This window comes from Lepus europaeus, chromosome 10 (genome assembly GCF_033115175.1).
Source record: "Lepus europaeus isolate LE1 chromosome 10, mLepTim1.pri, whole genome shotgun sequence".
NCBI lineage: Eukaryota > Metazoa > Chordata > Mammalia > Lagomorpha > Leporidae > Lepus > Lepus europaeus.
The window spans coordinates 116,338,282-116,352,574 of record NC_084836.1 but is presented as its reverse complement, the minus strand read 5'-3'; positions in this window follow the sequence as shown (position 1 = coordinate 116,352,574).

Below are 14,293 nucleotides of genomic sequence, written 5' to 3'. Positions count from 1 at the left end.
CTCTGGTCTCCCTGCCATCGGATTTCCTGTTCTACTTCCTGGTCCGAGTGGCATCATTCGTTGCCATTCTTCCTGGGAGAGGTTAGCACACTGGAAACACTGACAGCTAATCCAGAGACCGAGGAAAACACACGCTGTCTCATCTGTCACCTTCCCCAGGACAGCGAACCCCAGCCCCTCCCGGGCTCGAGTTAAATAAACAACCCACAGCGCAAGATGTGCAGCACGGATCGGGACCAAGGGATCTGCTCGTCTCTCACGTTACAATCCGATGGCCACCGATGTAATTTTGTGAGAACTTTCTACGTTCCTGACCCCGGAGACAAGCACTTCCTGCCTACCTGATGGCACCTTGCACTGACGGTTACCAGGGAGGTAGCGGCTCCGCCACTTCCTGGCTGGGGGAGGGTTTCTTCATCTCTCTGTGCCTCTGGCTCCTCACCTTTATTTTATTTGATTTTAGTTGAAAGGCAGGGAGAGAGCTCCCATCCGCTGGTTCCCTTCCCAAATGCCCTAAGAGCCAACGCTGGCCCAGGGCTGAAAGCAGGATCCTAGAACTCAATCCGGGTGTCCCGTGAGGGTGGCAGGGGCCCAAGTACCCATGTCACTAGCTGCTGCCTCCCAGGCACATTGGTAGAAAGATGGGTCAGGAGCCGGGAACCTGGACTGGACGCAGGCGCTCAGATACCAAGTGCGGAGACTTAACTCCTGCAGCAAACACCTTCCCCTGCTCAACTTTCAGATGGGGAGGAGGGGCGAGTGTTGTGGTACAACAAAGTAAGCTGCTGCTCGGGGCACCTGCATCCCATAATGCAGTGCTGGTCCCAGTCCCAGCTTCTCTGTGCACCTGATCCAGCTTCCTGCTAATGTACCTGGAAAGGCAGCAGATGATGTTCCAGTACTTAGATCTCTGCCACCCACACGGGAGACTCAGATGGAGATCCTGGCTCCTGGCTTTGGACGTCCCAGTCCTGTCGCTGGCATTCAGGGAGAGAACCAGTAGCTGGGAGATCCTCCCCCACCCCCTGCTGCTGCTCTCATTAATTGATTAAATTTAAAGATTTGTTTGAAAGAGTCAGAGAGAGATCTATCTGCTGGTTTACTCCCAAATGGCCACAACAGCCAGGGCTGGGCCAGGTCGAAGCCAGGAGCCAGGAGTTTCTTCCAAGTCTCTCACATTGGTACAGGGGCCCAAGGACTTGGGCGGTCCTCCCTGCTCTCCCAGGTACATCGGCAGGGAGCTGGATCGGAAACGGAGCAGCTGGGACTCGAATCGGTGCCCATATGGGATGTCGGCATTGCAGACGGTGGCTCAACCCACTGCGCCACTGCGCCAACCTCTCTCTATAATACAACATATTTAAATGGGGACAAGCATGCTGTTTTGTTCAGAGGGTTGTTGTGGGCTTGAATGAGTCAGTTCATTCAGAGTACCTAGAGCGGTGCTGGGCACGTTCATTATAAATATCCAGTAAACTTCACTGTTACTATTACCCCCATTTAAGAGGTGGGAAGACTGAGACTTAACGATCTCCAGGACTATGCTGAAGGTCATGCAGATAAGCGGAGCTGGATCCTCCATCTGTGCCCGCCGCACTCCAGCCTTAACCAGAGGTCAGCACACTTTTTCGTAAAAGGCCAGGGAATGAGACTTGGGGCTCTGCAGCTCAGTTCGTCTTGGCAGGAGCTGCTCACAAAAGCAGCCATGGACGATATACCCAAAGGAATGCCCTTGTCTGCTTTCCAATAAAACTTTATTGACAGAAGCAGGCAGGGGGCCAGATTGGGCCCATGGGCTCTGTTTGCCAACTTCTAGTGTTCACTGCTATGCTATCAGTGATCACTGCCTCCCGGCTGTAAGCGGGGTGCAGCGTTGCTGCTGCGACATTGCCCTCTGCGTCTGTGTGTTTGTGACGTTAGCAGAACCAGGGGGTCATGAATACGTAGGGAATGTGATCTCACGTTTGTAATCATTCATTCCTCTTAAAACCCCAAATTTATTGCTGTTTGCGTTTTATTCGGCAGGGGAATGTGTAGACATGGATTCTATAGATTCGGGTTGAAGAATGTGCTTTAAAATCCCATCACTCAGTTGGGTAACGCTATCCTGATTGACAGGGCTACCCCCACCAGCCAGCCAGCCAGCCAGCCAGCCAGCCAGCTAAAACCAGATAAACCAAGAGAGCCAGACACTTGGGTTTTTAATCATGTGGCCTCCTCTCGGTAATGTTTAATTCCTGCCATCTGCATCAGCTCTTAGAGTTCCTTGAGATCTTGAGTTACACTTGAGAGCCATGAACTTCTTTGTCAATACACACGGCTGGAGAAGCTTTTAGGAATTTCTCGGGCTTTCGAGACACTGAGTTTGCATTTTGAAATGTGAGTCTGTTTCAGATAACTGTAAGTCCCAGGTGTTTGATTCCATGGGGAGGAATTTCAAGGCGTGCGAGCCAAACGGTCAGTCGCGTCTCCAGCCTGTGGCTCTTCGGGTGTTCCTTGCTCAGATATGAAACGAATTCCGGCCAGCGCGCGGTCCTCCAAGCGTCCCAGCCCAGCCGTGGAAGGGGGCGGGGCGGGGAAGGGAGGACTCCGCTGCTGTTACCCTTTCACTGGGGTATGACTCCACCTGGCAAGTTAACTATTCACGGCAAAGATAATGCAGTGAAATTTGATCACTTGAACCAACAGAAATGGCTTAACTGGTTAATCAGCTTCTTCCCTTATCTCCCGCCTTCCCTCTCCCATTTTGGAAAATAAACAAAGGATTTATGAGAGGCTGGGTGGGTCCGAGGGGCATTCTAATATCTGCCTCTCTCTGAGAGGTAAAGGCAGAGAGAGACGACAGCGCAGGTCCCACCACAGGGAGATCCAGGAAGCCACGTGACCCTGCCTTCACATTCAGCGTGGAAAGGGTGGACTTTTGACATTTTCTGCAAATGAGGTGATCCTCGGAGTGGCCGAGAGACGCTGGGAGGAGGGGGGCGGCGGGGGGGGGGGGACCCCACCTTAAGTCGCCTGGCTCTGGCAATACAGGCTCTGCCAGCCAGAGGAGGGAATGCTTCCCCCAGGCTTCCAAGCCGTCTTCGCTCTGTTTTTATTTTTGATTCTGGAAAATCCTCAAACTTGACAAAGAGTACGGGGCTGTTTGTGTGCACCCGACACCAGGTCTAACAGTCATCGACATACGCCATGTTCGCTTGGCAGTACGCTCGATTCCTTTCAGCACATCAGCTTGGAGCCTTCATGAACCTTTGCCACTAAATCCCTCAGGTCATGGCTCTGAAACAACCGAGAGAACTTTCTTTTTTTAAAGATTTATTTATTTATTTGAAAAGCAGAGTTACAGAGAGGCAGAGGCAGAGGCAGAGAGAGGTCTTCCATCCACTAGTTTACTCCCCAAATGTCCGCAAAGGGCTGATCTGAAGCCAGAAGTTTCTTCCAGGTCTCCCATGCAGGTGCAGGGGCCCAAGGGCTTGGGCCATCTTCTTCTGCTTTCCCAGGCCATAGCGGGGAGCTGGATCGGAAGTGGAGCGGCTAGACTTGACCCGGTGCCCATATGGGGTGCCAGTACTTCAAACGGTGGCTTTACCCACTAAGCCAGAGTACAGTCCCCAACTATTTTTTTTTTTTTTAAGATTGACTTGTTTATGTGAAAAGCAGAGTTACAAAGAGAAGGAGAGAGCGAGCTTGTCTGTCCACTGGTTCACTCCCTAAATGGCTATGACAGTAGGAACTGGACCAGGCCAAGCTCAGGAGCCAGGAACTCCACCTGGGTCTCCCACGTAGGAGCAGGGGCCCCAGCACTTGGGCCGTCTTCACTGCTTTCCTTGGTGCATTAGCAGGGAGCTGGATCAGAAGTGGAGCAGCCGGGACTAGAACTGGTGCCCCTGTGGGATGCCAGTGTCGCAGCTTTATGCCCTCACCACAACGCTGGCCCCACACGTATTTAATAATAACACATCACCCAGTTTTGATGTATAGCATACAGCCAGATTCCTGGTTTTTAAATCTTTTAATATGCAGAGAATCTCACTAGAATGGGAGTGAATGAGCCTCTCCGGAACCTGGTAGCCGGTGACCACGGGCACCAAAGCAGCGGTGTGTTCAGCCCAGTTTTGTGGTTCTCGTTCACCACAGTCATCGGCACATGGCCGCTGCCCCCCCAGCCAGTGATTTACCCCCAGCAGTCATGTGACAGAGTCCCGGCGTCATTCCCAGAGGCCTGCTGGGTTCAGACCTCTCGCTGTCCCCAAGCCCACCTTCCTGATGCTCTGACGGCCATTTCGGCGGGGAAGGCTGAGTTCTCGGGCCCTGGCTCATGACTGTTCTTCCCTCGTCCTCTTCGTTTCCTGCCAACTTTTCCGGGAGTGGTGGAGTGTCCTCCTTCAATACCAATGATTATTTGATTTGGGGACATCAGCTCAGCTGCCCCCGACCAGAAGAGCTGCCCAGCCAGCCTGCAGAATCCTGAGCTGCATCCGTGGAGCTGGCCCGATGCCGGGAAGCGTTGGAGTGGTTGGTTAGGCCTGAAACAGCGCTGGGTTTTGAACAGGTTAAATGAACGGCTAGTGTTTAAAACTCAGGGGCTTTCGGTGAGAATTCAAGTTGCTGGTTCTTTGGATGGATGGAGAGGCCTGGCCGCGCTGGGCCTGCCTTCCCTGGAGGGTGGTTACCTGTGCCCTGGCAGCCAAGCAGAGGCTGCCCGTGAGGTTGGGATGGAACTTTCCAGGGTCTGCTCCCCAGGTCTTAGATCACAGAGAAGGAAGCAGAAGCCCCAAGGTCAGGTAGTCACCCCCTCACCCCCAACATGCGGCTTTCGCAACTGCCCTGCTTTGGATAGTGGAGTGAACAACAACAGACACGGGTGAACATTCTAGAACATTCCAGAAGATGAGACAGCAGTCGGGTAGACAGATATTAATCATTCAGTAAAGAATGAGTGAGCCCTCCCACGAGCCAGACCCTCCTCTAGATAAGAGATGGAGTGAGGAATTAAAAATTCCCAGTCTCACGGTGCTCACTCTGGGGGGCGAGGGAAGGGAGACAGACGATAAATAAGATAATCTGAGCACAGGTGTCATCTGTGAGACAGGCGAGCACCACGGATAAAAGGAAAAGCAGAGTTGGGCCGGGGCCAGTCGGGGGTGGGGGTGAGGGTGAGGGTGGGTGTCTCATAGGCAGAGGACCAGGGACCCAGGGACCCAGGAAGGGGATCTGAAAAAGGGAGGCATGGGAAGAGGGGAAGGACCCCAGGCTCAGGGGAGCCAGCACCGAGGGCCTCAGGTGCAGTGGCAGCTGGTGACTGGTGGGGCTGTGAGGGAGGGGTCAAGGGCAGCAGGTGCTGCGTGAAGCCGAGCTGGAGAATCCTGGGAGAGCAGCAGGTGTGAGGTTGGCGAGGGAGACCTCCCTGTGCCCAGGTGGCAACGTGGAGAAGGCAGTGGCCGGGGCCGTGGCTGTGGCATAGTGGGTAAAGCCGTTGCTTGTGACGCCAGAGTGCTGGTTCCTGTCCTGGCTTCCAATCCAGCTCTCCGCTAATGTGCCTGGGAAAGCAGCGGAGGATGGCCCAAGTGCGTGGGAAACCCAGAAGAAGCTCCTGGCTCCTGGCTCCTGGCTCCGGGCTTCAGCCTGGCCAGCCCTGGACGTTACAGCAATCTAGAGAGTAAACCAGCAGATGGAAGACCTCACTCTGTTTCTCTTTCTCTCTCTGTAACCCTGACTTTCAAATAAATAAATAAACTTAAAAAAAAAAAAAAGGCCTTCGTGGCTACTTGAACTTGAACTTCCGAGGTTGGGGATGAGCTGGAGTAGTGTGTGGAGTCAGTGGTTGGTTTCTCTTTTTTATGTTTATTTTCATCTATTTTAAATGCAGAGAGATCATTCATCTTGGTTCACTCCCCAGATGCCCACAACAGCCAGGGCCAGCGGGGTCAGGGTGCAGCCAGGAGCCCAGCGCTCTTTCCAAGTCTCCATCATGGGTGGCAGGAACCCAAGCAGTTGAATCACCGCCTGCTGCCTCCCAGCCCATGAGCCGGGAGCTGGAGAGGAAGCAGAGGAGCGGGGGCTTGAACCGGCACCGTGATACCGGCTGCAGGCGTTGCAAGCTGCAGCTTAGCCCACCGTCGGTGTTTGAAGTGGAGGCTGGTGAGAGTGTGGGAGGAACAGGTGTAGGCGGAGAAGGAGGGAGCCCCGGGCTGGGCTCTGGTGCTCTGCAGCCTCGCTGGGGTGGCCATGATGCTTGGCAAACCCCAAAGTGGCTTGAGGGGTGAACGATGTGGAATGCTCCCGGGAGGTTAAGGAAGATCATCTCAGGGCAGGCACTGGGGGCACCTGCACTCCGTGTCAGAGTGCCTGGGACTGAGTCTCACCTCCACTCCCAACCCAGCTTCCTGCTGGTGCACCTGGTAGACAGTGGATGATGGCCCCAGTACTAGGGTCCCTGCCTGCCACACAGGAGACCAGCATGGAGTGCCTGACCCAGCCCTGGCTGTTGGGGGTATTTGGGGTGTGAACTGGGAGACAGATTCTCTCTCTCTCTCTCTCTCTCTCTCTCTCTCTCTCTCTCTGTCACTCTTCCCTTCAAGCAAACATTTAAATCTAAGAAAAAAAGGCATTGTGGCTACAACCTTACCTGCTCTCTGATCACTCACTCTGTGCCACCTCGTGATTACACTCCCGCAGCCCCAGGGGGTGGTCCCTGGGCCAGGAACTGAGGCCCAGGGCCCCATCCAGGTCTCCCACGCAGGTAGCAGAGACCTAACTGAGCCATCACCTGCTGCCTCCCAGGGTGCACATAAGCAGTGAATAGAGAGTGAAACTTGGACCCAGGCACCCCAGGATGCGCTGCAGGGGTCCCTAGCAGCAGCTGAAGTGCTGTGCCCTACCCCCACGCCCCCCCCATCTCCTCCCCCCGCCCCCACCACACACAGCATCTTCCTATATATTCTTCAGTCCATGGGACACGGCTCCCATGCTTGTTAGCAGATCTGTCTCCCAACCAGATACTGAGTCTCTTGAAGGCCAGGAAGTTGCCTAATGCATTCCAGGCCCCTTACCCCAGCCTCGTATACAGTAGGTGCTCAGGGCATGCTTTTGGATGAATAGACAAGACATGATGGGCGTATGTGGAGTAAGGCTCCATTTACAAGGTGGCTCTGAGCTGGGGCTTGATGGAAAAGTGGTCAGATCACGAGCACTTTCTGCGGTGAAGCGTGTTCTGAGGACTCGGGTCTCCGCCATGCACCTCTTGCGTATAAACGCTCTAAGCCTTGGGCTGTGCTTCTGCAGCTGCAAAGTGGAACTCCCCCGTGGAGCTGCACAGCCCTGGGTGCAGCCGCTCCTCTCTCTGCACGGTGAGTACTGCGTGGTCACGCTGTCACTGGCCAAGTCTCGGTCTCCCCAGCTGGAGAGTGGCTGGCGAGGACAGGAACTGCACGGCGATGAGGACTGAGGGTCTCCCCGTGGAGCCCACGGTCTGGCAGGGTGTAACCGCGCCCTTCCCAGTGCCTGGAGCAGCGCAGGGTCAATGCTTCTGTTGTTTGTCCTTGCTATGTAACAAATTACCCAAAACTGAGCATCTTAGAACAGTAAACATTTATTATCTCATAGTTCTGCGGGCCAGGAATGTGGGAGTGGCTCAGTCAGAAAGTTCTGGATTTGAAGTCCCTCGTGAGTGGCAGACAAGGTGCCAGGCTCCCAGCTTGGGCCCCTTCCAGCCCCGACTCTTGTGGGCATTGGAGAGGAGAGAGTCTATAAATGAACCAGCAGAAGGGACATCTCTCTCTCTCTCTCTCTCTCTCCCTCTCCCTCTCCCACCCCCTGCTCTGTCTCTTCCCTTCCAATAAATAAAATTAAATGAATAGAAATTAAAACAAGATGCTGCTGCATAGCTTCATGGCAAACAATGGGGACATTGGAGTCCTGTGGATTCGAAGGTGGTGATGTTATAAAGGCTCAACTCCTAAAGGACCAGCAAAGGAGGAAGTGACACCTGAACTGGGCTTTGTGTGTTTCTTAGTGACGGTGTTGCCATCATCGCATTGTACTCTCTGGGGAGATGGCAGAGCAACAAGACAAAGTTTCCTGGGACCCCGTTACCAGGGAGCCCCCAAAGCAGCCCCAGGCTCTTTACCCTGGGACCGAAATATCTATACTGCTGGCCTTTCTTTTCTTGTTGATTTTTTCCAAAGATTTGTTTTTATTTTTTTGAAAGGCACAGTTACAGAGTGGGGTGAAGGAGAGAGGGAGAGACAGAGATCTTCCATCTGCTGGTTCATTCCTCAAATGGCCACAATGGCCAGGACTGGACCAGACCAGAGCCAGGAGCCAGGAGCTTCCTCTGGGTCTCCCATGTAGGTGCAGGGGCCCAAGCACTTGGGCCATCCTACACTGCTTTCCCAGGCTCATTAGCAGAGAGCTGGACTGGAAGTGGAACAGCTGGGACTCGAACCTGTGCCCACATGGGATGCCAGCACTGCAAGCAATGGCTTAACCTGCTGCACCAAAACTCTGGCCCCAAATCTTTGTCTTTGAAAGGCAGAATTTTCTGCTACCTATAGACAGATTCCTGATTGATCTATTATGGAATATGGGAGGTAAAAAGAATCTTGGAAAGCATTCAATGAGCTTCATCTCAGAGTGAGTGCCTAAGAAGACTAAGTTCAAGGCCAGCATTGTGTAACGGGTTGAGCTGCCTCCTGCGGTGCCAGCATCCCAGAAGGGCACCACTTTGAGTCCCAGCTGCTGCACTTCCATCCCTGTTCTCCCAGGTGCATTAGCAGGGAGCTGGATGGGAAGCAGAGCAGCCAGGACTCGCACCAGCACCCAATGTGGGTGCCGGGGTCGCAAGTGGAGGTTTAACCCACAACGGCTGTCCAGGACAACCCCTTATTTAGGACTTGAGAACCGGAGACTCAGAGAGGTCCTGTTGAGTGACCCCCAGTGCACAGCAGTTGGAGCCACTGGTCGTCCCGAGGGCCCGTGCAGGATCCGGGAGTGGCTGCTGTTTGAGGTGCTGTCTTCCTGCAGAAGCAGTAACGGGGACACCGGGCTGGACTGGTCACAGCCCCTTCCCTGGTTCCCTGGAGCGCTCCAGCAGTCTTCTTTCTGGACAGAGGAGGACACACCTCAGTGTTCTACAGCCAAGGTCACAGCCTTGTGGGACCCTGGCCTGAAAGAACAAAGCCAAGGAAGACGCTAACACAAGACCAGGGCTCGGTGTTGGGCTGCAGCAGGCTAAAGCCCCTGGCTGTGACACCGCCACCCTGCATGAGTGCCAGTTGGAGTCCCAGCTGCTCCACTTCCGATCCAGGCTCCTGGCTTCTGCCTGTTGCAGCCATCTGTAGTGAATCAGCAGGTGGAAGATCTCTGTCTATCAAACAAATTTTCTTTCTGAGTGGCAGATTAGGTTATCTGTAGTGGCGATTTCAGGCGCCAGCTGTAGGAGGAGCTTCAGAGGCACCTGTGGCTCTCTCTCTGCTCCCTGGCTGGCTCCTTACCTATAATTTGCAGAATACATTGGAAGGATTTTTAAAATTTTTATTGACTGATTTGAAAGGCTGCTGATTCACTCCCCAGGCCAAAGCTCATAGCCAGAAACTCATCCTGGGTCGCCTGCAGGGGTGGCAGAGACCCAAACACTTGAGCCATCATCTGTTGCCTCCCCGGCACTGGTGAGCAGGAAACCTCATCAGAAGCACAATTACTGGATGGAATTAGGCGCTGCAGTATAGGATGCAGCTGTCCCAGGTTGTGCCTTAACCACCACTCCACGTAACCAACCCTGGAAGGATTTCTAATGATTGAGGGACGTCCTTAGAAAGCTTTTTGTAAAATTAATTTATTTATTTGAAAGGCAGAGTTACAGAGAGAAAGGGAGAGGCAAAGAGCGAGAGAGCAATTTGCATCTGCTGGTTCACTCCCCCAAATGGCCTCAATGGCCGGGGAAGCCAGGAGCCTGGGAGCTGCATCTAGGCCTCCTGAGTGTGTAACAGGGGCACAAGTACTTGGGCCAAGTTCCACTGCTCGGCTGGGACTCCAACCAGTATTGCAGGCAGAGGCTTAACCTGCTGCACCAGCACATCAGCCCCGCCTAGAAAGCTTCTGAGGGGCCGATGCTGTGGCATAGTGGATAAAGTTGCTGTCTGCAGTGCCGGCATCCCATATGGGTACTGGTTTGATACCCGGCTACTCCACTTCCAATCCCGCTCTCTGCTATGGCCTGGGAAAGCGGTGGAGGATGGCCCAAGTCCTTGGGCCCCTGCACCCGCATCTGGGATCCAGAGGAGGTGCCTGGCTTTGGATCAGCGCAGCTCCCGCCATTGTGGTCAGTTGGGGAGTGGACCAGCAGATAGAAGACCTCTCTCTCTCTGCCTCTCCTCCTCTCTGTGTAGCTCTTTCAAGTAAATAAATAAATACATTAAAAAGATAGCTTCTGAAACAAGTACACATTTAATCTGAAATACTTAGGCATCTGGGACTATCTAACTGCAAACTACTGTGGCTTCATAGTTTTTTAAGTACCAAAATATCATGTCAACAAAAATATCAGCATCACAGATCTTTAAAATAGCACTGTATACAAAGATATAAAAAATCTCCAAAAGTGGTTTTGTGATGAGTAATCCCTAATTACAAAGAACATTTCGGAGGAAGCGAGGGTGGCTGTTTGAGTAACCTCGGTTGTAGACACGGGGCATGTCGGGCGCAGGGCTGGCATTCCGTAGGGGTCTCTTCAGAGGGGCTGGAGGAGTAAGGCAGCCCCGGGCTGCTCCCCTTTGCTCGATCCTGTCCTTCAGTTCATAAGCTCTCGCTGGACAGGCTCCAGGCCCTGCTGTAAAAAGGCATTGTCCTCTGACCATATTTAAATTTCAAATGCGTGCCTAATAAAACCGAGCCCAGTGCTAGTTAAATTCTCCGCATAACTCAGGGGGTTATTTCATTTCACTCCAGCTCTTTGCAGTTCTGCAATTGGATTTTATCCACCACCTCTGCCCTCAAGCCTGTCTTTCCCTCTGCAATCCGCTGGTGGCAATTAGCCCAGAAGATACAGCTTTGTGCTCTGGTTTGGTTTAAAAACGGCATTCCTGTTGGTTACAGGGACCAGCGCGTCTTAGGGACCAGCACTTTCCGTCAGTGGGAGTGTTCAGTAGCCCAACTTTTCAGGTCAGGTTTCAAAGATCCTGCATTCTTCCTCAGCCCTGAGCCCCCTGAGCTATAGACAGGACCGGCTTCCTAGCAGAGTGCCTGTGCAGCCCAAGGACAGTCTCTGAAGGTCAGCCTTGAACTTCTGTAGAACCTAGGGGAAAATTTTCATCACTGAATTTGAGAGCCTCTGTCTCTTCTGTTTGGGGACCGCCTACATTTACCATTTCAATGGCTAACGACTGCAGAGGCCCCTCTGGGTCGATGGCACTGGTGGAAATTTTCACCTTAGCCATTTCCATGGCGCTGTTCACGAATTCACAGAAACTTAAGAGCAGCGTGCAGACTCCACCCTCTGAGCTTACCTTTCAAAAATACATTTGTTATTTTAGAATGATTTTACAGAGAAGTCGCAAAGATGCTGTGCTGAGAGTTCTACAGATTCTTCACCCAGTCTCCCCCGATTTTATCCTCTTACAGACCACAGTGCAATTGACGAAACTGAGAGGTTCACTCAGACTGCTTGTGGATTTCCCCCGTTCTTCCACTGCTGTCCATGGCTGTTCCAAGGTCCAGGCCACAATGCTATGCTGTGTTTTGATTTTCTTTTTAATTTTATTTTGGGAGAGGCAAAACAATGCCCACTGCCCTCCTCCCTGCTTTTTGCCATTAAAAAAAAAATCACGGCAGAACGGATCTTCTGAAAGGAGCCCTTGAGTGTGCGTATTCGGTTATTTCTAACTGTTGGCCTGCACCCACGGGGGCGGGGGGTGCCTGAGATAATTTTAGGTGGCACCCTGAAAACATCTCTTGTAGTTATTAAATGGGTTTTAATGGCTTTTAGACAAATAGACACCAAGCCTGTGAGATAACTTCACAGATGCTGTTTCCAAGGTTGAGGCTAAGGGTAAAGAAGTGTGGCGATGTAAAGGCGGCCAGAGCAAAATGTTAGCTAAGCAATGGCACAGGTCATTGACAGGAGTGCTAAATACCGGGCCGGACACATTTAAGACCAAAGTTGGGAAACACTGGCCTCTTCGAAATCCTTCCCTGAGCGCATGCACCAGAAAGCCGAGGCCAGGAGGGGTGGCTTGGCCTGGGCTGTGAGTCCCCGACCCCTCCCAGAGGGCACACTGGCAGGAAGCAGGATTGGAAGCGGAGTAGCTGGACCTCCAGCCAAGGTCGTACGCATCCCACATGGTGGTGTAACCGCTGCGCCAAATGCCTGTCCTGGGGTAGGGCCTTTGTGCCCATACCTCAAACATCACCATCTTTGCATAACACCCATACACTATGGACAGAATGGCTTCCCTTAGGCAACTCCCATTCTTCCTTCTCCATAACCTGATACAGTTGCCTTCTTGAACTACTGGCTTGGCAACCCAGTTATATACTTATTCTTCTATATGAATGAACATAAATACATAACGAATACAAGTGTTCATACTATGTTTTGGCACGTAAAGCTATATAACGACATATCTATTGGCTAAGTAGATTTTAGATTTTTAAAGAGGCAGTCAGAGAGGGAGAGAAGAGAGTTCTCACCACCTGGTTACTCCCCAAATGCTCAAAGGGGCTAAGGCCAAAGCCAAGAGCCCAAAATTCAATCCGGGTCTCCCACATGGGTGGCAGGAACCCAGCTACTTGAGCCATCCCCACAGCCTCCCAGGGTGTGTGGTCAGCAGGAAGCTGGAACCAGGAGCCAGGAACTGAACCCAGGTCCTCTGAGGTGGAATGCAGGTGTGCTAACCACTAGGCCAGATGCCTGCCCCTAGGGTTTGTTACTCATTGACCTTGTGTGTGTGTGCGTGTATGTATTCCAGGAGTTGCAGTGTACTTTGAGAGTTATTAGCCTCCCCCCCCCCAAGATCAGAACACACAGCTCTGTCATCCCTCAGATTCTCTCTGTAGATTTATCTGGACAGACCATCGTCTCCTGCTGTTGGGTCAAGTTCGTTTCTAGTATCTCTTTGATGATGAATTCACTTCCTTTCAGAATTGCGTTTGAAGCCTTCTGGGATAGGTTCAAATTGTAATTAATCTGGAGATTTTAAGCGCTTCCATTAATACTCAGATACAACCTACTCAGTTTTTCTTGTACTTGAATGCTCCATTTCCCCAAGATTTTATGCTTTTATAAGGAACTCGTAGTTGTTACTGATTCTGAGCACAATGAAATAAAGTCAAATGCTATCAACCTCTCAAAGATGGCCGATCTGGGCTGTGAGGCCCGGTGCTCAGGGCTGCCCGATTTTGCTTTGGAGTCTCTCTCCCATTCCCCGAGTTCTTCCCAGCCTCTTCTCTTGGTATTCCAGCTCGGAGGCTCACAACACACCCTGGTGTGTCCACCAGCGATCTCACTCATCAGTCAGACCCCAGGAGGCCTCAGAGTCCTGAACCCAGCATTGCCGAGAAGGGCTGGAGTGGACACACCACGCGAAATGTATTTGCTACCCCAGTTTGGCTCCACACTGAGGCAAAAATGAAGTCTCCGTGTTGACCTGCTGGGTCTGCTCACCCCCAAGTCCTCAGTTCTCCCCGATCCCTCTTAGCCTCCACCTGCAGACACAGCCCCGACCCCCAGGGGTGGAGGAAGCTGTGACCCTGCTCCTCTTCCCCTGCTTGTCCCTGCCCTGGGCCTGCCCATCTTCCCAGCTCCCTTTCCGTCTCTGGTCAACTCAAAGAAGAGATGACTCCTGTTTGTTTGTTTGTGAGTCAGAAAAACAGAGTTTGCATTCACTGGTTCACTCCGCAGACGCCCTCGACAGCCAGGGCTGGGCCAGGCCAAAGACGAGAATCAGGAACTCAATCCAGACTCCCATGTGGGTGGCAGGGACCCAGCTAGCTGAGCCATCGCCTGCTGCCACCCAGGGCACACATTAGCCGGAAGCTGGAATTGAGAGCAGAGTCAGGGCCGGTGCCGCGGCTCACTAGGCTAATCCTCTGCCTGTGGCACCGGCACCCCAGGTTCTAGTCCCGGTTGGGGTGCCGGATTCTGTCCCGGTTGCTCCTCTTCCAGTCCAGCTCTCTGCTGTGGCCCGGGAAGGCAGTGGAGGATGGCCCAAGTACTTGGGCCCTGCACCCACATGGGAGACCAGGAGAAGCACCTGGCTCCTGGCTTCGGATCGGCACAGCGCGCCAGCCATAGCAG